The following is a 23,450-nucleotide window of genomic DNA, read 5'->3' as shown; positions in this document are numbered from 1 at the left end:
AATCAGAGGTATCAGTATTGAAATTATTATTTTTAGTACGTATCTAATACACACACACACACATTTAGATGTGGGGGGGGGAGGGTTAGTACATGTACATACATCTCCTATAGCTCCGTGTGCTAAGATGACCAAGAAGCAGTGGTACTCTTACTGCAATAGGCACACCTAGAGCCTAGATCTTGAATTCTAAACACCATTCCTCAGTGAAAGGAACAAGACCTCCTTTGCAAAATACAAGATGAGCATGGAATGACCTGTTGTACCAGAAAACAAGGAAGTAGTTGAGGTACTTGAAAAAAGATGGGAACATGTCAAAAAGACACAGGAACCGATGTGAAGAAGTTCCCAATGGACAAAGCTGGAGCAGTTTGAGCTTAACAAAATTAAAAATAATAGTATTGAATTTGAGCTCAGAATAAGACAAATTTCCATGAATCCATACCAACATAAAAAAGGATAAAAGGGCTTCCCTGGTGGCACAGTGGTTGAGAATCCACCTGCCAATACAGGGGACACGGGTTCAAACCCTGGTCCGGGAAGATCCCACATGCCATGGAGCAACCAAGCCCATGTGCCACAACTACTGAGCCTGTGCTCTAGAGCCTGCAAGCCACAACTACTGAGCCCGCGTGCCTAGAGCCCGCACTCTACAACGAGAAGCCACCGCAGTGAGAAGCCTGTGCACCACAACCAAGAGTAGCCCCCACTCTGCACAACTAGAGAAAGCCTGCACGCAGCAACAAAGACCCAACACAGCCCCAAATAAATAAATTTAATAAATAAAAATTTTTAAAAAGGAATTGAATAAATACATGTATAGGGGAAACAATATCTCTTCTTACAAAAAAAATTCCAACTAATAAATGTAGAAGAAATGAGAGAAATAAAAAAAATTACCACCAGGCAGACACCACCATAATAAGTGTTGCAGGTCTGGTCAGTTTGATGGATGCTAAAATCAGTTGTGAGTGTTCGAGAAGAAATAAGATATTTCATAGTCTCGGAGTATTTCTCTAAGATATTTGTCAATTACATAGGGAAAACTGGTAACTTTACTGTGGAGAATATCTGCAGACACCTCCTTAGCCAAGTGATCAAGGTTAATAAATCACCAGCAACAAATCACATTGAAATCATTATGCACTGAGATGGACACCATATCACTTCTGGGGTATGCTTGCTAAAAATGCAACACCTCAAGCTAATCATGAGAAAACATCAGACGAACCCAAGTTGAAAGACATTCTACAAACTATCATGGTCATGAAAGACAAAGAAAGACCGAGAAACCATCACAGATTGCAGGAAACCAAGGAGCCAATAACTAAATGCAATGTGGATCATGGGTTGGATCCCGAAGCAGAAAAAGGACATTAAGGGGAAAATGAGTGAAATTTAAATAAGATCTGTGTTTGGTTAATAGTATTCACCAATGCTATTTTTCTGGTTTTGGTAATGGTATAATGGTTATGGAATTGTGAAAATTACGGAAGCTGGGAGAAAGGCATATGTAAGCTCTTTGTACTATTTCTGCAACTTTCCTCTAAGTGGAAAATTATTTCAAAAGAAGAAGAGAACAGAGAGAGAAAGGGCGTTGTTCTCAATACTCTATTTCTTTGTATTTGCTGTATTCAACCCTGCCAATGTGATTGCATCTCCCTTCTCTACTTGACTGATGTCACAAAATAATACATGCTGGGAAATTGTGTAGATGAACCAATATAGTTTCCATGGCATACTGACATCATTTCCCTACTTTCCAATCTCATATGAGCTTAATTAATGCACTTTAAAGAATTTTACCAAAATAGACTATATTGTAGTTGCATGTGACATATTTGATTAAAATGGAATCATGAAATATGAGGGGGGAAATCAGTATTTAAAAGTCAATATAAGCCTGAAATAGCCAAAACAATCTTGAAAAATAACAAATTTGTAAGACTATCACTTCCTGATTTCAAAACTTATTACTTAACCTATAGTAATCAAAACAGTGTGATAGTGGCATGAGGATAGACATATAGACTGAAAGAATAGAATAGAGAGCCCCCAGATAAACCCAAGCATATCTGGTCAATTGATTTTCAATAGGAGTGCCAAGACCATTAAATGGGGAAAGACAGTCTTTTTAACAAAAGGTAGTGAGAAAACTGGATATGCACATGCAAAAGAATGAAGTTGGATCTTTACCTTATGCTATATACAAAAATTAACTCAAAACAGATCAAAGACTTAAGCTTAAGAGCTAAAAGTATAGAACTTTAAAATGAAAACATAGGGGAAAGTCTTTATGACATTGGATTTGGCAATAATTTCTTGGATATGACACCAAAAGCATAGGCAATAAAGAAAAAATAGAAAAATTGGACTTCATCAAAGACATTTGTGCATTAAAGGACATTATCAAGAAAGTAAAAAGACAGTTTATAGAGTAGGAGAAAATATTTGCAAATCATCTATCTGATAAAGGATGTTAATCCAGAATATATAAATAATTCCTATGAGACAATGGGTTAAAAAAACCTCAATTCAAAAATGGGAAAAGATCTTGAATAGGCATTTCTCCAAAGAAGATATACAACTAGACAATAAGCACATGAAAAGATGTTTAACATCATTAGTCATTAGGGAAATGCAAATCCAAACCACAATGAGATACCACTCTATGCCCATTAAGATGGATATGATTCTAAAACAAACAACAAGGAAAATAACAAGTGTTGGCAACGCTTTGGAGAAATTGGAATCTTCATGTATTGCTGTAGGAAAGTAAAATGGTTTAGCCGCTGTGGAAAATAGTTTAGCAGTTCCTCAGAAAGTTAAACATTGAATTACCGTATGACCCAGCAATTCCATTCCAATGTGTATACCACAAAAAAACTGAAAGCAGGGACTCAAACCAGCACTTTACACCAATATTCATAGCAGCATTATTCACAATAGTCAAAAGGTGGAAACAACCCAAAAGTTCATCTACAGGTGAATGGATAAACAAGTTGTGGTATATATATATATACAATGGGATATTATTCAACCATAAAAAGGAATGGAATTCTGATACATGCTACAACATGGATGAACCTTGAAAACATTTTGCTAAGTGAAATAAGCCAAAGACAAAAGGACAAGTATTGTATGATTCTACTTCTATGAGGTACCTAGAACAGGCAAATTCATAGAGACAGTAAGTAGAATAGAGGTTACCAGGGCCCGGAAGGAAGGGGCAATGGGGAGTTGTTTAATGGGCACAGATTTTCTGTTTGGGATGATAAAGTTCTGGAAATGGATAGTGGTATTGGTTGCACAACATTGTGAAAGCACTTAATGCCACTGAATTGGACACTTAAAATGGTAAATTTTATGATACACATATTTTTTTCTTTAACAGTTTTATTGAGGTATAATTTGCATATAATAAATGACACATTTAAATTTTCAGTTTTATATGATACATATATTTTAACACAAAAGCTCAATACTATACATGAAACATATAATATTGTATGTCAAATATACTCAATTAAAAAAATTAAATTACATTCCAAAAAACTCAATAAAATATATGATGTGAAATACAGATGTATAATCATAGTAATTAACAATTATAAGTAGACATTTAAAAATTTTGTCTATATCCCCCGAAGTTTATATATTCTAGTTGTCCAACATTTTGAGGAACTTATCATTAGGAAAATGAGGGATCTCCTAGATATAGTCTGCCTTATCTGTAAGTGTTTATGCTCGTGTGCATGTGTGTGTGTGTGCATGTGTGTGTGTGTGTTGTATGATGGGAAATAGAAGAAAAGAGAAGAGGGTACTACCTCTTCATATTGAAAGAAGGTCATCCTTTTTGCTTGTCCTGGGGAAAAAAGAACACTGACATGACATACTTTTGGGAATGCTGCAGACTGATCAAGAAAAAAAGGAGGGAAAGTACACATTACCAACATTAAAAATGAAGGAGGGAATATCACCACAGACCCTACATACATTAAAAGGCAAATAAAGGAATGTAGTGGGCTTCCCTTGTGGTGCAGTGGTTGAGAGTCTGCCTGCCGATGCAGGGGACACGGGCTTGTGCCCCGGTCCGGGAAGATCCCACATGCCACGGAGTGGCTGGGCCCATGAGCCATGGCCACTGAGCCTGCGCGTCCGGAGCCTGTGCTCCGCAACGGGAGAGGCCACAACAGTGAGAGGCCCATGTACCGCAAAAAAAAAAAAAGAATGTAGTGAATAACTTTATGCCTATAAACTTGACAAATAGATTAAAAGAAAGAGTTTTTTGAAAAACACAACTTACCAAACTGATACAACAAGAAATAGAAAATTTTCATAACTCTATTTTTAAAGTTGAATTGATGGAAAGCCTTCCTGCAAAGAAAACTGCACGTCCAGATGGTTTTCTTCGGGAATTCTATCAAACATTTAAGGAAGAAATTATACTAATCTTACACAAACTCCTTTAGAAGATAGAAAGTGTTCCCAACTCATTTTATGAAGCCAAGATAATACTGCCAAAAACTTGACAGAAACACTACAAGAAAATTGGAGACCAACATCTCTTAAGTTGCAAAAATCTTTCACAAAATATTAGCAAGTCAAAAGCAGCAATACTACATCATGATTAAGTAGGTGTATTCTAGGCATAGAAGGTTGCCTTAACATTTGAAAATCAGTTGGTGTTATTTGCCACTGTAACAGAATAAAGGAGAAAAACCATATAACCATACCAATAAATGCAAAAATGCCTCAAAATTCAATAGTCATCATGATTTTAAAACAAAAACTTCTTTGCAAACTAGGAAATGAAAGGGAACTTTTTGTTAAATTGAAAAGCATCTAGGAAGAACCTAAAGATAATATCATACCTAAAGGTGAAATATTGAATATTCTTCCCTCAAGATTATAAACAAAGCTAAGATGTTCACTCTCCCCACTTTTTCAGTATTATACTGAAGACCTTAGCCAATGTAAAAAGGTAAGAAAAAGATATAAAAGTCATACATATTACAAAGGAAGAAATAAAATCATTAGCATTTAAACAAGCATTAAAATCCACAAAATACTTAGGAACAAATTTAACAAAAGACATGTAAGACCTCTACAGTGAAAACTATAACACGTTACTGCCAAGACTTGAACTGCAATTTAATGACTGCTATCCATGAAAATACTTTGTAAGGAGATTCTGTTTGAGGCACTTTAATATTTTGATGAAGTGTTCCTCAAGCTGGACAAAAAACAATACGCTGGCCCTGGAAAGACTTGCATTACTACTACTCAGTCCGACTAATAGTTGGCTAAAAATTTTATTACAGAAAAATAAGTCTGCAATTATTATGTTTTTTTTTCCTCAGCCCACCTGGATAATATTGATGTACCCTTCCCTCAGAACACTATACATGACATTCCAGAGAAGGCTGGCAGAACCCCGCTGAAAACCCAAGCATTGTATCTTGTTGATTTTCCTTCGATGTTTGATTAGCATACCCTACCTACATCATCCTCTGACTCTGTATCATCCAGTGACTCTGAAAGCCACTCCAGGAGCGGCCCACTGAAACCTGGTGGGTGCAGAGCAGTCTCTCTTGCCCTTGCTGGAAAATGACCTATAAAAAGTGGGGTGCTCACCTGCTACAGTAATGGAGAGGTAGGTACATGTAAAGAACCACAATCTACCTGTTCTCTTTCTCTTTTCTCTCCTCCTTTAATCCCTTCAGAGTTTGTTTTTGTTTTTGTTTTTTGGCTGCACCCTGCAGCTATGCAGGATCTTAGTTCTCTGACCAGGGATCGAACCAGTGCCCCCTGCAGCAGAAGTGTGGAGTCTTAACCACTGGACTGCCAGGTAAGTCCCCAGAGGTTTCTATTTTTGAGTTTTTATGAGCTTAATTCTGACCAGTTTTCAAACAAAACCTATTGCCCTGTAAACAAAGACCCTCTACTTTTATACTCTGTGTATTATCAAGCAATATTTGGACTTACACCTGCCTTTGTCAATTTGAAATAATTTAAGGTTAATTTAACAGTTTTTTTTTTCCATTTTGAGTTTATTTTTGTATATGGTGTGAGAAAAACATTCATAGTTCATTCTTTTCTTTTTGGAATTTTATTTTATTTTTTACACAGCAGGTTCTTATTAGTTATCTATTTTATACATATTAGTGTATATATGTCAATCTCAGTCTCACAATTCATCCCAGCCCTCATCCCCCTTTACCCCCTTGCTGTCCATATGTTCGTTCTCTACGTCTGTGTCTCTATTTCTTCCTTGGAAATAGGTTCATCTGTACCATTTTTCTAGATTCCACATATATGCATTAATATATGATATTTATTGTTCTCTTTCTGACTTCACTCTGTATGTCCATCCACATCTCTACAAATGACCCAATTTCATTCCTTTTTATGGCTGAGTAATATTCCATTGTATATATGTACCACATCTTCTTTATCCATTCATCTGTCAATGGACATTTAGGTTGCTTCCATGACCTGGCTATTGTAAAAAGTGCTGCAATGAACATTGGGGTTCATGTGTCTTTGAATTATGGTTTTCTCAGGGTATATGCCCAGTAATGAGATTGCTGGGTCATATGGTAATTCTGTTTTTAGTTTTTTAAGGAACCTCCATACTGTTCTCCATAGTGGCTGTATCAATTTACATTCCCACCAACAGTGCAAGAGTGTTCCCTTTTCTCCACACCCTCGCCAGCATTTGTTGTTTGTAGATTTTCTGATGATGCTCGTTCTAACCAGTATGAGGTGATACCTCATTGTAGTTTTGATTTGCATTTCTCTAATGATTAGTGATGTTGAGCAGCTTTTCATGTGCTTCTTAGCCATCTGTATGTCTTCTTTGGAGAAATGTTTATTTAGGTCTTCTGCCCATTTTTTGATTGGGTTGTTTGTTTGTTTTGGGTTTTGGGGGTTTTTTGGGTTTTTTTGCTGTACACAGGCCTCTCACTGTTGTGGCCTCTCCTGTTGTGGAGTACAGGCTCCAGACACGCAGGCTCAGCGGCCATGGCTCAGGGGCCCAGCCGCTCCGTGGCATGTGGGATCTTCCCGGACCGGGGCACGAACCCACGTCCCCTGCATCGGCAGGAAGACTCTCAACCACTGCGCCACCAGGGAAGCCTGTTTGTTTGTTTGTCTGTTTGTTTTTGCAGTATGCGGGCCACTCACTGCCATGCCCCTCCCGCTGCGGAGCGCAGGCTCCAGACGCGCAGGCTCAGCAGCCATGGCTTTCGGGCCCAGCTGCTCCGCAGTATGTGGGATCCTCCCGGACCGGGGCACGAACCGGCGTCCCCTGCACTGGCAGGCGGACTCTCAACCGCTGTGCCACCAGGGAAGCCCCCACCTGTTTTTTTGATATTGAGCTGCCTGAGCTGTTTATTTATTTTGGAGATTAATCCTTTGTCCATTGATTCGTTTGCAAATATTTTCTCCCATTCTGAGGGTTGTCTTTTAGTCTTGTTTATAGTTTCCTTTTCTGTGCAAAAGCTTTTAAGTTTCATTAGGTCCCATTTGTTTATTTTTGTTTTTATTTCCATTACTCTGGGAGGTGGGTCAAAAAAGATCTTGCTGTGATTTATGTCAAAGAGTATTCTTCCTATGTTTTCCTCTAAGAGTTTTATAGAGTCTGGTCTTACATTTAGTTCTATAATCCATTTTGAGTTTATTTTTGTGTATGGTGTGAGAGAGTGTTCTCATTTCATTCTTTTACATGTAGCTGTCCAGTTCTCCCAGCACCACTTATTGAAGAGACTGTCTTTCCTCCATTGTATATCCTTGCCTTCTTTGTCTCTGGGCTTTCTATCCTGTTCCATTGATCTATATTTCTGTTTTTGTGCCAGTACCATATTACCATATTGTCTTAATTACTGTAGCTTTGTACTATAGTCTGAAGTCAGGGAATCTGATTTCTCCAACTCCGTTTTTTTTCCTGCAAGATTGCTTTGGCTATTTGGGGTCTTTTGTGTCTCCATATAAATTTTAAGATTTTTTGTTCTAGTTCTGTAAAAAATGCCATTGGTAATTTGATAGGGATTGCATTGAATCTGTAGATTGCTTTGTGTAGTGTAGTCATTTTCACAATATTGATTCTTCCAATCCAAGAACATAGTATATCTCTCCATCTGTTTGTGTCATCTTTGATTTCTTTCATCAGTGTCTTATAGTTTCCTGAGTACAGGTATTTTACCTCCTTAGGTAGGTTTATTCCTAGGTATTTTATTCTTTTTGTTGCAATGGTGAATGGGATTATTTCCTTAATTTCTCTTTCTGATCTTTCATTGTTAGTGTATAGGAATGCAAGAGATTTCTGTGCATTAATTTTGTATCCTGCAGCTTTACCAAATTCATTGATTAGCTCTAGTAGTTCTCTGATGGCATCTTTAGGGTTTTCTATGTATAGTATCATGTCATCTGCAAGCAGTGACAGTTTTACTTCTTCTTTTCCTATTTGGATTCCTTTTATTTCTTTTTCTTCTCTGATTGCCATGGCTAGGACTTCCAAAACTCTGTTAACTAATAGTGGTGAGAGTGGATTTGCTTGTCTTTTTCCTGATCTTAGAGGAAATGCTTTTAGTTTTTCACCATTGAGAATGATGTTTGCTGTGGGTTTGTCATATATGGCCTTTATTATGTTGAGGAAAGTTCCCTCTATGCCTACTTTCTGTAGGGTTTTTATCATAAATGGGTGTTGAATTTTGTCATAAGTTTTTTCTGCATCTATTGAGATGATCATATGGTTTTTATTCTTCAATTTGTTATGTTATATCACATTGATTGATTTGTGTATATTGGAGAATCCTTGCATCCCTGGGATAAATCCCACTTGATCATGGTGTATGATCCTTTTAATGTGTTGTTGGATTCTGTTTGCTAGTATTTTGTTGAGTATTTTTGCATCTATATTCATGAGTGATATTGGTCTATAATTTTCTTTTTTTGTAGTATCTTTGGTTTTGGTATCAGGGAGATGGTGGCCTCGTAGAATGAGTTTGGGAGTGTTCCTTCCTCTGCAATCTTTTGGAAGACTTTGAGAAGGATGGGTGTTAGCACTTCTCTAAATGTTTGATAGAATTCACCTGTGAAGCTATCTGTTCCTGGACTTTTGTTTATTGGAAGATTTTTAATCACAGTTTCATTACTTGTGACTGGTCTTTCATATTTTCTATTTCTTCCTGTTTCTGTCTTGGAAGGTTATCCCTTTCTAATGATTTTTCCATTTCTTCCAGGTTGTCCATTTTATTGGCATAGAGTTGCTTGTAGTAGTCTCTTATGATGATTTGTATTTCTGCAGTGTCTGTTGTAACATGTCCTTTTTCATTTCTAATTTTGTTGATTTGAGTCCTCTCCCTCTTTTTCTTGATGAATCTGCCTAAAGGTTTATCAGTTTTGTTTATCTTCTCAAAGACCTGCTTTTAGTATTATTGATCTTTGCAATTGTTTTGTTTCTATTTCATTTATTTCTGCTCTGATCTTTATGATTTCTTTTCTTCTGCTCACTTTGGGTTTTGTTTGTTCTTCTTTCTCTAGTTCCTTTAGGTGAAAGGTTAGATTGTTTATTTGAGATTTTTCTTGTTTCTTGAGGTAGGCTTGTATAGCTATAAGCTTCCCTCTTAGAACTGCTTTTGCTGCATCCCATAGGTTTTGGATCTTCGTGTTTTCATTGTCATTTGTCTCTAGGTATTTTTTGATTTTCTTTTTGATTTCTTCAGCGATCTCTTTGTTATTTAGTAATGTATTGTTTAGCCTCCATGTGTTTGTGTTTTTACATTTTTTTTACCTGTTATTTATTTCTAATCTCATGGCGTTGTGGTCAGAAAAGATGCTTGATATGATTTCAATTTTCTTAAGTTTACCAAGGCTTGATTTGTGACCCAAAATGTGATGTATCCTGGAGAATGTTCCGTGTGCACTTGAGAAGAAAGTGTAATCTGCTGTTTTCGGATGGAATGTCCTATAAATATCAATTAAATCTATCTGGTCTATTGTGTCATTTAAAGCTTGTGTTTCTGTATTAATTTTCTGTCTGGATGATCTGTCTATTGGTGTAAGTGAGGTTGAAAGTCTCCCACTATTATTGTGTTACTGTCGATTTCTTCTTTTATAGCTGTTAACATATGCCTTATGTATTGAGGTGCTCCTATGTTGGGTGCATATATATTTATAATTGTTAAATCTTCTCCTTGGATTGATCCCTTGATCATTATGTAACATTCTTTATTTTAAAATCTATTTATCTGATATGAGTGTTGCTACTCCAGCTTTCTTTTGATTTCTATTTGCATGGAATTTCTTTTTCCATCCCCTCACTTTCAGTCTGTATGTTTCCCTAGGTCCGAAGTGGGTCTCTTGTAGACAGCATATATACGGGTCTTGTTTTTGTATCCATTCAGCAAGCCTGCGTCTTTTGGTTGGAGCATTTAATCCCTTCACATTTAAGGTAATTATCAATATTTATGTTCCTATTACCATTCTCTTAATTGTTTTGGGTTTGTTTTTGTAGGTCCTTTTTTTCTCTTGTGTTTCCCACTCAGAGAAGTTCCTTTAGCATTTGTCGTAGAGCTGGTTTGGTGGTGCTGAATTCTCTTAGCTTTTGCTTGTCTGTAAAGCTTTGGATTTCTCCATCGAATCTGAATGAGATCCTTGCTGGGTAGGGTAATATTGGTTGTAGGTTTTTCTCCTTCATCACTTTAAATATATCATGCCACTCCCTTCTGGCTTTTAGAGTTTCTGCTAAGAAATCAGTTGTTAACCTTATGGGAGAATTTAAGAATATTTTAATATTTAATTTGGGTCTTTCTAGCTAAGATTATAAAGCTAATTAGTAAAGTAAATATTCATGGGGTGGGGGTAGTTTCTAAATGGTTGGTTTGTGTCATAGATATTGGCAAAAGATTTTTTTGTTGTTTTTCATCAATTCCAAGTTCCAAATAAAGTCCAAGAACCCCCAGTTTAATTTAATATCTTTACCATTTTATTGAAGTATAAGAAGTAGCGTATTTGCCCCCAGAAAAAAAACCCTACAGACTCTGTGGTAGGCGGAATAATGCCCCCTTCCCAAAGATGTGCGTATTGTAATCCCCAAAACCTGTGAATATGTTCTGTTACATGGTAAGGGAGAAACAAGGTAGCAGGTGGAATTGTTTGCTAATTAACTGATTTTGCGATGGGGCGATTGTCCTAGGTTATTCAGGTGAGGCCTGTGTAATAACAAGGGTTCTTATAAGTGAAAGAGGAGAAGCAGTGTCAGAGTGATTCACTACGAGAAGACTCAACTAGCCATTGCTGGCTCCAAGCATAGTAGGGAGCCACCAGCTAAGGAATTCAGACAGACTCTAGGAGGTGGAAAATGTAAGAAAACAGATTCTTCTCTAGGATCTTGAAGGAACACAGCCCTGCTGATACCTTGATGTTAGCCCATTGTGATCCATTACACCCTTATGACCTACAGGATTATAAAATAATGAATTTGTGTTGTTTTAAAGGCATTAAATTTGTGGCAATTTGTTACAGCTGCAATAGGAAAAATAGGAAACAAATACAGTACAGAATCTTTCCTATTAAATCACATTGTAATTGAGTAATTTGAACACAAGGTGGCACTAGACTTCCATATTTATCATAGAAGTCCTTTCAGTTTTGTGGTATAAAGGGCAATGATACAATTTTCTTCTAATACAGGTTTTTAAATCATTTTGTCACATTTGTATCTGAGTTTTCTTCAGTATTGTTGGTAAGTCCCTTAAATTGACCTTCATGTTTTTTTTTAATTGACATGTAGTCGATTTACAATATTGTATTAGTTTCAGGTGAACAGCAAAATGATTCAGGCATATATATATATATATTCTTTTTTCGATTCTTTTCCACTATAGGTTTTTTTTTTAATATTATAATTTTTTTTTATTAGTTTCTGCTTTATAACAAAGTGAATCAGTCATACATATACATCTGTTCCCACATCCCTTCCCTCATGCATCTCCCTCCCTCCCACCCTCCCCATCCCACCCCTCCAGGCGGTCACAAAGCACCGAGCTGATCTCCCTGTGCTCTGCGGCTGCTTCCCACTATCTATCTACCTTACGTTTGGTAGTGTACATATGTCCATGCCTCTCTTTCGCTTTGTCACAGCTTACCCTTCCCCCTCCCCATACCCTCAAGTCTATTCTCAAGTAGGTCTGTGTCTTTATTCCCGTTTTACCCCTAGGTTCTTCATGACATTTTTTTTTTAATTCCGTATATATGTGTTAGCATACGGTATTTGTCTTTCTCTTTCTGACTTACTTCACTCTGTATGACAGACTCTAGGTCTATCCACCTCATTACAAATAGCTCAGTTTCATTTCTTTTTATGGCTGAGTAATATTCCATTGTATATATGTGCCACATCTTCTTTATCCATTCATCCGATGATGGACACTTAGGTTGTTTCCAGCTCCGGGCTATTGTGAATAGAGCTGCGATGAAGATTTTGGTACATGTCTCTTTTTTTTTTTTTTTTTTTAAAGTAACCTAATTTAAAGCCACTTTTTCGGGTGAATTTTTTTTTTTTTAAATAGGCTCGCTGGGGCTAAGAAGCACTATCTTTTTTATTTATTTTTTTTCCTGTACGCGGGCCTCTCACTGTTGTGGCCTCTCCCGTTGCGGAGCACAGGCTCCGGACGCGCAGGCTCAGCGGCCACGGCCCACGGGCCCAGTCGCTCTGCGGCATGTGGGATCTTCCCGGACCGGGGCACGAACTCGCGTCCCCTGCATCGGCAGGCGGACTCTCAACCACTGCGCCACCAGGGAAGCCCCACATGTCTCTTTTTGAATTATGGTTTTCTCAGGGTATATGCCCAGTTCCACTATAGGTTTTTACAAGATATTGAATATAGTTCCCTGTGCTATACAGTTAATGCTTGTTGCTTTTCATGAATTTTTAAGTTGATTTCTGGCAATGATTTTTTTTTTTAATTCAGAAAGATGAACTATAAATGAATAGAAGTCACTAGAATATGTGTCACAAATGTGAGGACTTTTTTGTTCTTGGTGCCTTGAACACTGACGGCAGCCCATAGCAGATGCCCAATAAATAATTGTTACATGGAAGAACATCTCACATCTAATTTGCATGTATAAATTGTTTGTCAAGTCTTTTCTCACATTAACCTGAGTCATCTGGAACCTGAGGAAAATCCTTTTGTCCAAGAATTTTAAATTTAGCACTATTCATAGAGCAGTCATTTGTTTGAATGAACTTACAATGCATTCTTCTTTGTGCTAGAAATGAAACAGGCATGGCTTGTTCTCTCGAGCACCCTCCCTCCCCCACCTGCCCTCCACCCAGGAATGTCCTGTTCTAATGAAACACCCCAGCGTGTCTCTCCTCCTCCCGGTGTGTGTGGGTGACTTTGGGGGAGTGTGTAGTCAGGGTAATCAGGGACCACAGGTGGACCACCTTGGGAGGCGGGGTTTCCAGGTAGTCTGCGTCTCACTGTACCTGCATGGCCTTGGATGCTTTGTGCTTGCTGATCCCTCTGTCCCAGGGCATTAGGCCTCTCCCTTGGCTTGTCCAACTCTCCAAGTCAAAGAGAGAAAGTGTACTCTTTGGAGAGCGTCTTCCAGTATACTCTGTCTCCAGACACCCTGTAAATTCTGATTCCTCTCTATTCTTGTAGAACTTTGTTCCTCTCACCCTTTCCATGTTGTTTTACGGTTAGTTGTATAAAGTGGCACTAGCTTGTAATTTCTCTGTAGAAGAAGATCATATTTTATTCTTTTTTGTATCCTCAACACCCAGCCAATACTAGGAACAAATTAAATGCTTCTGGAAGGAAGGGAGGTGGGAAGGCTGTCCCATCATTGGGCTCAGACTGCAGATGGGTAAAATAACTGTTGCTGATTTCTTAATATTTAAGTATGGGTGTGTGAACTTATGTTTAACCCAGAAGAAAGAAGTAATCAGGATTACATTCATCATTTGGGTATAATTTCCATTTACAGACTCAGGATAGTAAATATAACGAGGCCTAGAATAAATGCTGTCTTTCCTCTTTTAAAAGATAAGGAATTTGAATGCAAATTGTAATGTTTTTCTTCAAAGAGGCATGATTTGCCACTCTTTAATTTGATAAAGCTCTTTATACTTCAAAAACAGACTCAGGCTTTGACTATTAATAAACTTCAGAAAGCAAGAATCAAATCCTCAACTTTTCATGAATTAATTATCATAATTTTAAAACTCCAGTTTTATAAAGCAAATCATAAATTGCAAAATGGCTTTTCCAAACTGTGTCTTTTTGGTATAATTCATATGATTAAATAAAATTTTATGTATATTAAATTAGGTATTAATACGATAATTTGAAGTTTCCTGTTTCTTGTTACTGTATAACTTTATATATATTTTTGCATTCAGTAAAATGACGTGTTGTTTTTAATCAACTTTTATTTTTATCAAAGTGCTGTTTGAATAGTATAAAAGATCAAATATTGCTAAAAGTAACTTTTATAAAACAGCAGTCTCTTTTCTTTACCTTTCTACTCCCATCATCTGCCAAGTAATCAATTTCAACTTTTTAGATATTTTCTCTGATTTTACTTGCTTATTTCTAAATAATATGCATAATATATACTGGTATCTCTTGACTCATCGGAATAGACTTACCTGTTGATTTCCAATTATAGATAACAAGGATTTTAGCTCAGGTATACCACTCTTTCCTTTCCACCATCTTCTCAATAAAATTATATCTTAAATATCTGTTAAATCTATGTTCAGTGTTTTCTTAATTTTGACAATGTATGTGTAGTACATAGTATGTTTTTGCATCAAGTAGCATGATTATATATCCTTTCTTACATAACTTGTGTTTTTTGGAGTTAATAATTACCTTATTTGAAGACATTTTCTTAATTTCCTTTGAATATCTGACTAAATATTCCCATATCCTCAACAGCTCTGTAAAATGCCTCTCATTACATTTTATACAAAACATGTTAAATAACTGAAGAACTACATCCCGGACCCCCAGCCTGCTTCAGTCCAAGACAGTCCTAGTGCCTCCACCTTCTGGTTACAATCTAGATGCTTCCACTGTGGGTGTTTGCTCCTCTGTTGTATTGGAACTTCCACTGGCCATCACCCTGGGGATCCTTTTTGCCTCTATTAGATCCTCTGTTTCCTCAACCCCATGTATTCCAATACCCCAATATCCTCCTTCTAAAGGGAGCCCTTTCGTGTGAGCGTGGTATGTGTGTGTGCACATTCCCAAATAGCTTCCTAAGAAAGGTGCTTGGGAAGGACATGTCTAGAGGTCTAAATTGTCTCTTTTCTACCCTCTCACTTGATGGAGAGTAAAAATTTCCTTTGGAAACGTGAAGGTGCAGCTTCATTATCTTCTATCTCCCATTCAAGAAGTTTGATGCCATTCTTACACTCTTCTGCTCATTACCTGTCTCCCCCTAACCTCCACCCTCCACCCGAACTTTTAGAGCCTTCTGTTTATCACTAGTGCACTAGTGTTTGAAATTTTATGATAATGAGTCTTTTGGGGTTTTTTTTTTTTTTTTGCTTAATGGGTTTTTAAAATTTTTTATTTTTATTTATTTATTTGTCTTTTATTCATTGGGCTGGATACCCAATGGGCCTTTTTTTGAAAAAAGCCTCATGTTCTTCAGCCCTGGAAAATTCTCTTATGTTATTTTATTAACACTTTCCTTCACTTTCTTTTTAAATTGCTGGCTTACTATTTTTCTTTTTTTTTTTTTTTTTTTTTTTTTGGCTGCGTTGGTTCTCCGTTGCTGCGTGCGGGCTTTCTCTAGTTGCGGCGAGCAGGGGCTAACTCCTCTTTGCAGTACGCGGGCTTCTCATTGCGGTGGCTTCTCTTGTTGCAGAACACAGGCTCTAGGCACGCAGGTTTCAGTAGTTGTGGCGTGTGGACTCAGTAGTTGCGGTGTACGGGTTCTAGGGTGCACGGACTTCAGTAATTGTGGCTCGAGGGCTCTAGAGCGCAGGCTCAGTAGTTGTGGGGCACGGGGCTTAGTTGCTCCACGGCATGTGGGATCTTCTCGGACCAGGGCTCGAACCCGTGTCCCCTGCATTGGCAGGTGGATTCTTAACCACTATACCACCAGGGAAGTCCTATACTTTTCTTCATCATTCTCTTCTGTTCACCCTTTCTGGAGCTCCTATTATTTAGTTGTTGGGCCCCCTGGGTTGACCAACTAATTTCTTAAGTTTTCTCTCTTATTGTCCAATTATTTGCCACTTTGCCCTAAGTTTTGGATTCCCTAACTATATCCTCTACTTTTCTACTGGGTTTTCCAGTTCTGCCATCCAATTTTTATTTTCCTAGTATTTTTGTTGTTGTTGTTCTCTGAATAGTCTTCTTTTTAAAACTACCATTTTGTCCCTGTTTTATGGATACAATATTCTCTCTTATTTCTCTGAGAACAGTAATGCCTTTTTTTCCCACATTTTTCTTCTTCCTCCATAGTTTCAGTGTCCTCTGAGTTCCTTTTTTTAAAAAACAGGTTTATTGGAGGTGTAATTTGTATGCCATAAAATTCACCCATTGTGAGTGTCTAATTCACTGATGTTTAGTATATTTATTGAGTCAGTCAACCATCACTGCAGTCCAGTTTTAGAACATTTCCATCACCCCAGAAAGGTCTCTGGTGCCCGTTTGCAATTCATCTTCATTCCTAACCCTAGTCCCAATCAGCCAATAATCTGCTTTCTGTCTCTACCCATTTGCATTTTCTAGGCATTTCATATAAATAGAATCATACACTATATGTTCTTCTGTGTCTGCTTTTTCACTTCACATGCTGTTTTTGAAGGCCATCCTTGTTGCAGCATGCATCAGGAGTTCATTCTTCTTTATTGTTGCAGAGTATTCCCTTGTGCTGATGTACCACATTTTGTTTTGACATTCACCAGTTGACTAGACATTTGTGTAGTTTCCACTTTGGAGGAATTAGAAACATCTTTTTGTTATTTTAATATTTTATTTTGCACTCTGTGTTTCACATTAGAGAATTTTTCCCAAATGTATGACATTCTCTAGCAGTCTGCTCATATTTGGAAAAAGAGGCCAAATAAGTTACTTGGAAGCTGTATGTGTGCATGGTGGGTGGTGGTGAAGTGGGGGCTTCTTTGTAATTCTTTGGGGAAATCTTCATATCAGTGTTTTTCATCCTTTTCTCTTGGGCTGGTGGTATTCTCCAGAAAAGACTCTTCTAATGTCTTGGCTGGAGGGTATAATCCTAGCTTCCAGTATTCTGCGAGTCGAGAGGAGGAAAAAGGCTGAAATGTCCCAAATTCTAGGACATAACTTTTACTTAATCCCCCTGTTTTCAGTGGGAGATCCCTGCCTCCTTCAGCTGTGCCTGGTGTCCCTGAGTCCAGAGACCCTCTGTTTTATTATCTTCTACTGCACAGAGTAGAGAAGGAGATCTGGAGATGCTTTTTAAATAGACTTTCAAACAGTTTTTCTATTCTTAGCCCTACCATTATCTTCTCCCCACCACCACCATTTCCACAGCTATCTGGTGCCAATTTCTGAGCCTCTGGGCTTCTGCCATGTAAAGTAGGATACCTCCCTGCTCTGCCCACTGCCAGTTTTGGATTAGCTTTCTTGGATCCACTAATCCACCTACCACTTTTTCATCTACTTTGCAGTATCCGAAATTTTACTGCTATTGTGTTCTTTCCTGTTATTATTATGGGTTTGTGCTTTCATAGCATTTTCATCAGGAAGAGGATATTTATTCAACCAGCCATCTTTATTGAGAATCTCAATTTAATTCTTTAATGAAAAATACAACTTCCAGTTCCAAATAATTTATGTAAATACCTCACTCTCAAGGAAGTACTGAATAACCCACCACTCTTTAAATGTGAGCTGCACATAGTGACTTCCGTCCAAGAGTACAGAACAGAAAGGGGTGAGGGAGGAATAGCTTTATATTGGAGATACCTGACGAACCCTCCCACAGCCTGGTGATCAAGGTCAACATCAACAGTGATAAATCATGCTGACAGTATGCACCCTTTGTGGTCTCACTCCCCCAAACCTGTATCTTCAGTCTCATCATGAGAAAAACGTCAGATAAATCCCAATAAAGGGACAATCTACAAAGTACACGACCACTACTTCTCAAAACTGTCAAGGTCATCAAAAGCAAGGGAAGATTGGAGAACTGTCACCACCAGGAGGAGCCTAAGAAAATATGACAAATAAAGGTGATATAATAACCTGGGTGGCATCCTGGAACAAAAAAAGAACATCAAGCAAAAACCAGGGAAATCTGAATAGTGTATGGACTTTAGTTAATATTAATGTATCGATGTTCATTAATTGTGACAAAAGTGCTGCATTAATGGGGAAACAGCAGTGGGGCATGTGGAAACACTTTACTATCTTTGCAACTTTCCTATAAATCTAAAATTATTCCTTTTAAAAATTTATTTAAAAAATAAAAATAAATGAACCTCTAATTTATACTTTGGCTATTTATTGACAACTTTATGCTGATAGAAATGTACCAGGAATTATCATTTTACAATTTGACTCATATCTACCTCACACCAAAACCATTAGCAATCTGTTCTAATTCGTGTATTTGAATACTTTATTCATTCTCTTTTCCAAATACTTATTGAGCAATACTATGTTCCAGGAAATATACTTGGTGCCGGGCTACAGAGATTAATAAAATATGATTCCTGTCCCACAAGAAGTTTACGTTCTGGGAACACAGACCGCCCTAGCACACTTGTTGTATTCCACTTCTCCAGAAGCAAACCAGCTACAATGAACACATTTTGCTATTCCTATTAAGAGTACAAAGAAAATAATAGCTGAAAATTTTCTCTAGCTTTTAAATGCTTTTGTTTAGGTGAGGCATGGAATTCATTAAAACTGCATTATCAATTAAGAAACGTGCAGGAATGATTAGCTTAAAACCTGGTAGAAAAGAGCGTATTGACAACCGAGAAACAGAACTTCCTTCTTTTTGACATGACGACACATCCCCTCACCAACAACAACATAAAGCAGCGCCTCATCAAGAAGGTGCAGGAAGCTGTTCTCGACAAATGGGTGAACGACCCTCTCCGCATGGACAAGCGCCTGCTGGCCCTCATCTACCTGGCCCACGCCTCGGACGTCCTGGAGAACGCGTTCGCGCCCCTCCTGGACGAGCAGTACGATCTAGCCACCAAGCGGGTGCGGCAGCTCCTGGACTTAGACCCTGAGGTGGAATGTGTGACGGCCAGCACCAACGAGGTGCTGTGGACGGTGGTGGCCGCCTTCACCAAGTGACCCTGCACAGAACCGAGCGTCCTCCTTTCTCTCGCGGGAACCAGTCGTTTTTCTTCCAGGGACTCCTGGTTTTCTGCAGTTTGTACTTCCCACACTATAATTGGCTTTTGTTTTATGAAATGGTGGTTGGCTTTTCCTGTTGTGGATGTGTACCTGCAGGAAGCTGCTGGTATGAGAGACCTTGCTAAACCTTTTTTAGGTTTAGGAAAAAAGTTTTACTGCCTATTGGCATTTCATTCCTTCTTGAGTTCAAGAGAGTTGCCATTCTCGCTGTGATAGGCTTTGGATTTTTGTTATGTTTACTTTCAAACTACCTCCAGTTTCTTTCTTTCCTTTTTTTTTTTTTCTTTTTTTGCCGATTTTTGTTTTTTATTGAAGCATAGTTTGATTTACAATGTTGTATGAGGTTCAGGTGTACAGCATAGTGATTCAGTTATACATATATATATATATATTCTTTTTCAGATTCTTTTCCCTTATAGGTTATTATAAAATATTGAGTATAATTCCCTGTGCTATACAGTAGGTCCTTGTTCATTTCATATTTTATATATAAAAGTGTAATTTATCCCCCCTCCCCTTTCCCCTTTGGTAACCATAAGTTTGTTTTCTATGTCTGTGGGTCTATTTCTGTTTTGTAAATAACTTCATTTGTATCATTTTTTTTAGATTCCACATATAAGCAATATGATATTTGTCTTTGTCTGGCTTACTTTACTTAGTATGATAATTTCTAGGTCCATCCATGTTGCTGCAAATGGCATTATTTCATTCTTTTTTATGGCTGAGTAGTATTCCATTGTATATTTGTGCCACATCTTCTTTATCCACTCGTCTGTCAATGGACATTTAGGTTGCTTCCATGTCTTGGCTATTGTAAATAGTGCTGCTATGAACATTGAGGTGCATGTATCTTTTCTTGAAACTACCTCCAGCTTCTTTTTCTTTAATTTTATTTATTTTATTTTTATGGCTGCATTGGGTCTTATCTGTGGCACACGGGATCTTTGTTGTGGTGCACGGGCTTCTCTCTAGTTGTGGCATGAGGGTTTTCTCTTCTCTAGTTGAGGTGCGTGAGCTCAGTAGTTGTGGCATGCGGGATTCGTTTCCCCACAGCATGTGAGATCTCAGTGCCCTGACCAGGGCTTAAACCCCTGTCCCCTGCATTGGAAGGCGGATTCTTTACCCCTGGACCACCAGGGAAGCCCCTCCCTCTAGCTTCAAAAGCATATCATTAGCATTTCTTGAGTTTAAGTTTTTCCACAAGTACAAATTCTTCTATATTCTTAACTCACCAAAAGTAAAACGCTGTACCTATTAAGGTATTTTCTGGTAAAGCTCAATCTAGATGCATACCTTAACAATTTTTTGCTGCCATTATGCTAAGTGACATGAGTCAGACAAAGAAAGACAAATACTGTATGATATCACTTATGTGTGGAATCTTAAAAAGCCAAACTCATAGAAACAGTGAATAGAGCAGAGGTTATCAGGGGCTAGGGGTTAGGGGTGGGGGAAATGAGGAGGTGTCCGTCAAAGAGTACAAACTTCCAGTTATAAGATGAGTACGTTCTGGAGATCTAATGTACAGCTTGGTGATTGTAGTTAATAATACTGCACTATATACTTGAAAGTTGCTAAGGGAGGAGATCTTAAATGTTCTCACCACGAAAAAGAAATGGTAATTATGTGATGGAGGTATTAGCTAAGGCTATGGGGGTCATTACTTTGCAATACATAAGCGTATCAAATCAATAGATTGAATGCCTTAAAGTTACATAATGTTATATGTCAATTATATCTCAATAAAGTGGGAAACATTTTGTTTTCCATAATCTTATATTTGTATATTTTCACTATTAAATCATAAAAGTAAATTGCTCCATAAAGCTAATTGGGTTGTGTACATCCATTGATGCTGTATATCTTGTGGACTTCACATGAATTTCTCCTCAAATTGCTGTACCAGTACACAGCTGTTACCATAGCTTTATAATAAATCTTGATATCTGTGAGGACCTGTCCTTCCTCAGAATTGTGTTAGTGATTCTGAGCCCTTGGCGCTTCCATATGAATTTTAGGAACATCTTATCAAGTTTCTTGAAATATCCTCTTGGGATTTTGATTGGTATGACATTGGCTGTACAGATTTATTTGAAAGAACTGACATCTTTATGATATTGAGTCTTTCTATTTAGGACCATAGCATAACTTTCCGTGGAAAATTAAATACAGCCACAAATTATTTGCAGCTCCTTCTATTAAGAGGTGGAGTCTGTTCCGCCACCCCTTGAATCTGGGCTGGCTTTGCTCTCTGATTTATCCAATAGCATGTGGAGGAAGTGACATCTTGCCAGTTTCAGAGCTTGGGACACATAAAGTGATATGGTGTCTCCCTTCATTCTCTTGGAATGCTGCCTTAAGACCACCATACCATAATGAAGCCCAGGACAAAAGGGCATATGGAAAGAGAGACCCAGCTGTCCCAGCTAAGTTCAGCACCCTGCCAGCTGACCTGCCAGCTGAATGCAGCTGTGTGTATGAGCCCAAGTGAAAGCAGCAGAGAACTGCTCAGCCAACCCAGAGAACTGCATAAAACGGTGTTGATTTAAGCTGTTAAGTTTTGGGGTGTTTTATTCCACAACAAAGACTAGTTGAAAGAGAAACTGGTATCTAAAAATGAGGTGCTGCTATAATAAAAGCTGAATACATATGTCATGGCCTTGAGACTGGGTAGTAGATAGAGGCTGGAAGAGTAGCAAGGAGACTATTAGTAGAAACTGGAAAATTAGTGAAGAAACTACTATTGAAGTCTGGAAGGATGGTAAACCATGTCTTGTGCTAGTGAAAAAGTTGGCAAAACTGTTACCAACGCCACATGAAGCAGAACAACCACCTGACCAACCCGTAGAATCATGAGAAATATTGAATTGTTGTTTCATTAAGACAGTAAGTTTGGGGGGTGGTTTATACAATAAATAGTTGAAAGACTAATGAGCTTGTGGATCTGATTGTTATGGACTGAACTGTGTCCCCTCAAAAATGTATATATTTAAGCATGGGGTACAGAAAATCCACCTATACTTGTAAACAAGTTTGTCGACTTTGCTGTGGAGTGATCAGGTGGGAGCAGTAGGCATCATCTCAGCGAACCCACAAAAGCCAACATATGGAGATCTTTTCTCTAGGACCGTTCAATTTCTCCTGGGAGAAGCCTCTAATTTCTTGACTACATGGTAGATATCTTGCTGCAGGCATTCTCAGAATGAGTTGGGGTGGGGTTAAGAGGAATAATAATCATTTTCCTTCTTGATCACCCTACACAAAGAAGGCAAAATGACAAACCCTGATAACAGACCCAGATTTCCCAATTATCATTTCAGTGCCTCATTTGAAAATATAAGCATAACAAGAATCACCAGACATCTGTTTTTTCATCAGTTCTGTTTTCAGCCCTACATCTCATTTTTGTCCACCAATGTATGTCCAGTTTTGGATCCCAGAATTCTCTAGGGTTCTATGAGTCAAATCTTCCTTCTGGTCCCAATTTTCCTTTGGGAGCCCTTAAAGCTATGACTTTCTCTGCCTTTCCAAATCTCATCTATCTTGTTTTCATCAACTGATGGCCCTTTTACCTTTTATTTCATTATTTGGGTCTACATATTTTTCATTCATTAACTGTAACTATAGAGACATCTCAAGACAGATAAAAAATTGTAAACAAGTGGGATCAAATCTTTTTAATGAAAAATATGTGGGCATAATAAGATCTTTTCTGCAGAGAGTCAAAAGCATCTTAAGACTATGGTAAAATCAAAGAGAAATGCTTTACAATAACGTAAGAATGCAATTTTCTTGATGAAATCATATATGCTAAGTTATTTTTTTATTAAAAAAATTTTTTAAATTTATTTATTTTGGCTACATTGGGTCTTCATTGCTGCACGTGGGCTTTCTCTAGTTGCGGCGAGCGGGGGCTACTCTTCATTGTGGTGTGCGGGCTTCTCATTGCGGTGGCTTCTCTTGTTGCAGAACACAGGCTCTAGGCACGTGGGCTTCAGTAGTTGTGGCTCGCAGGCTCTAGAGTGCAGGCTCAGTAGTTGTGGCGCACGGGCTTTGTTG

Source organism: Mesoplodon mirus (genome assembly GCF_964341445.2).
Source record: "Mesoplodon mirus genome assembly, chromosome: 5".
NCBI classification, from domain to species: Eukaryota; Metazoa; Chordata; class Mammalia; order Artiodactyla; family Ziphiidae; genus Mesoplodon; species Mesoplodon mirus.
This window is presented reverse-complemented; position numbering follows the sequence as displayed.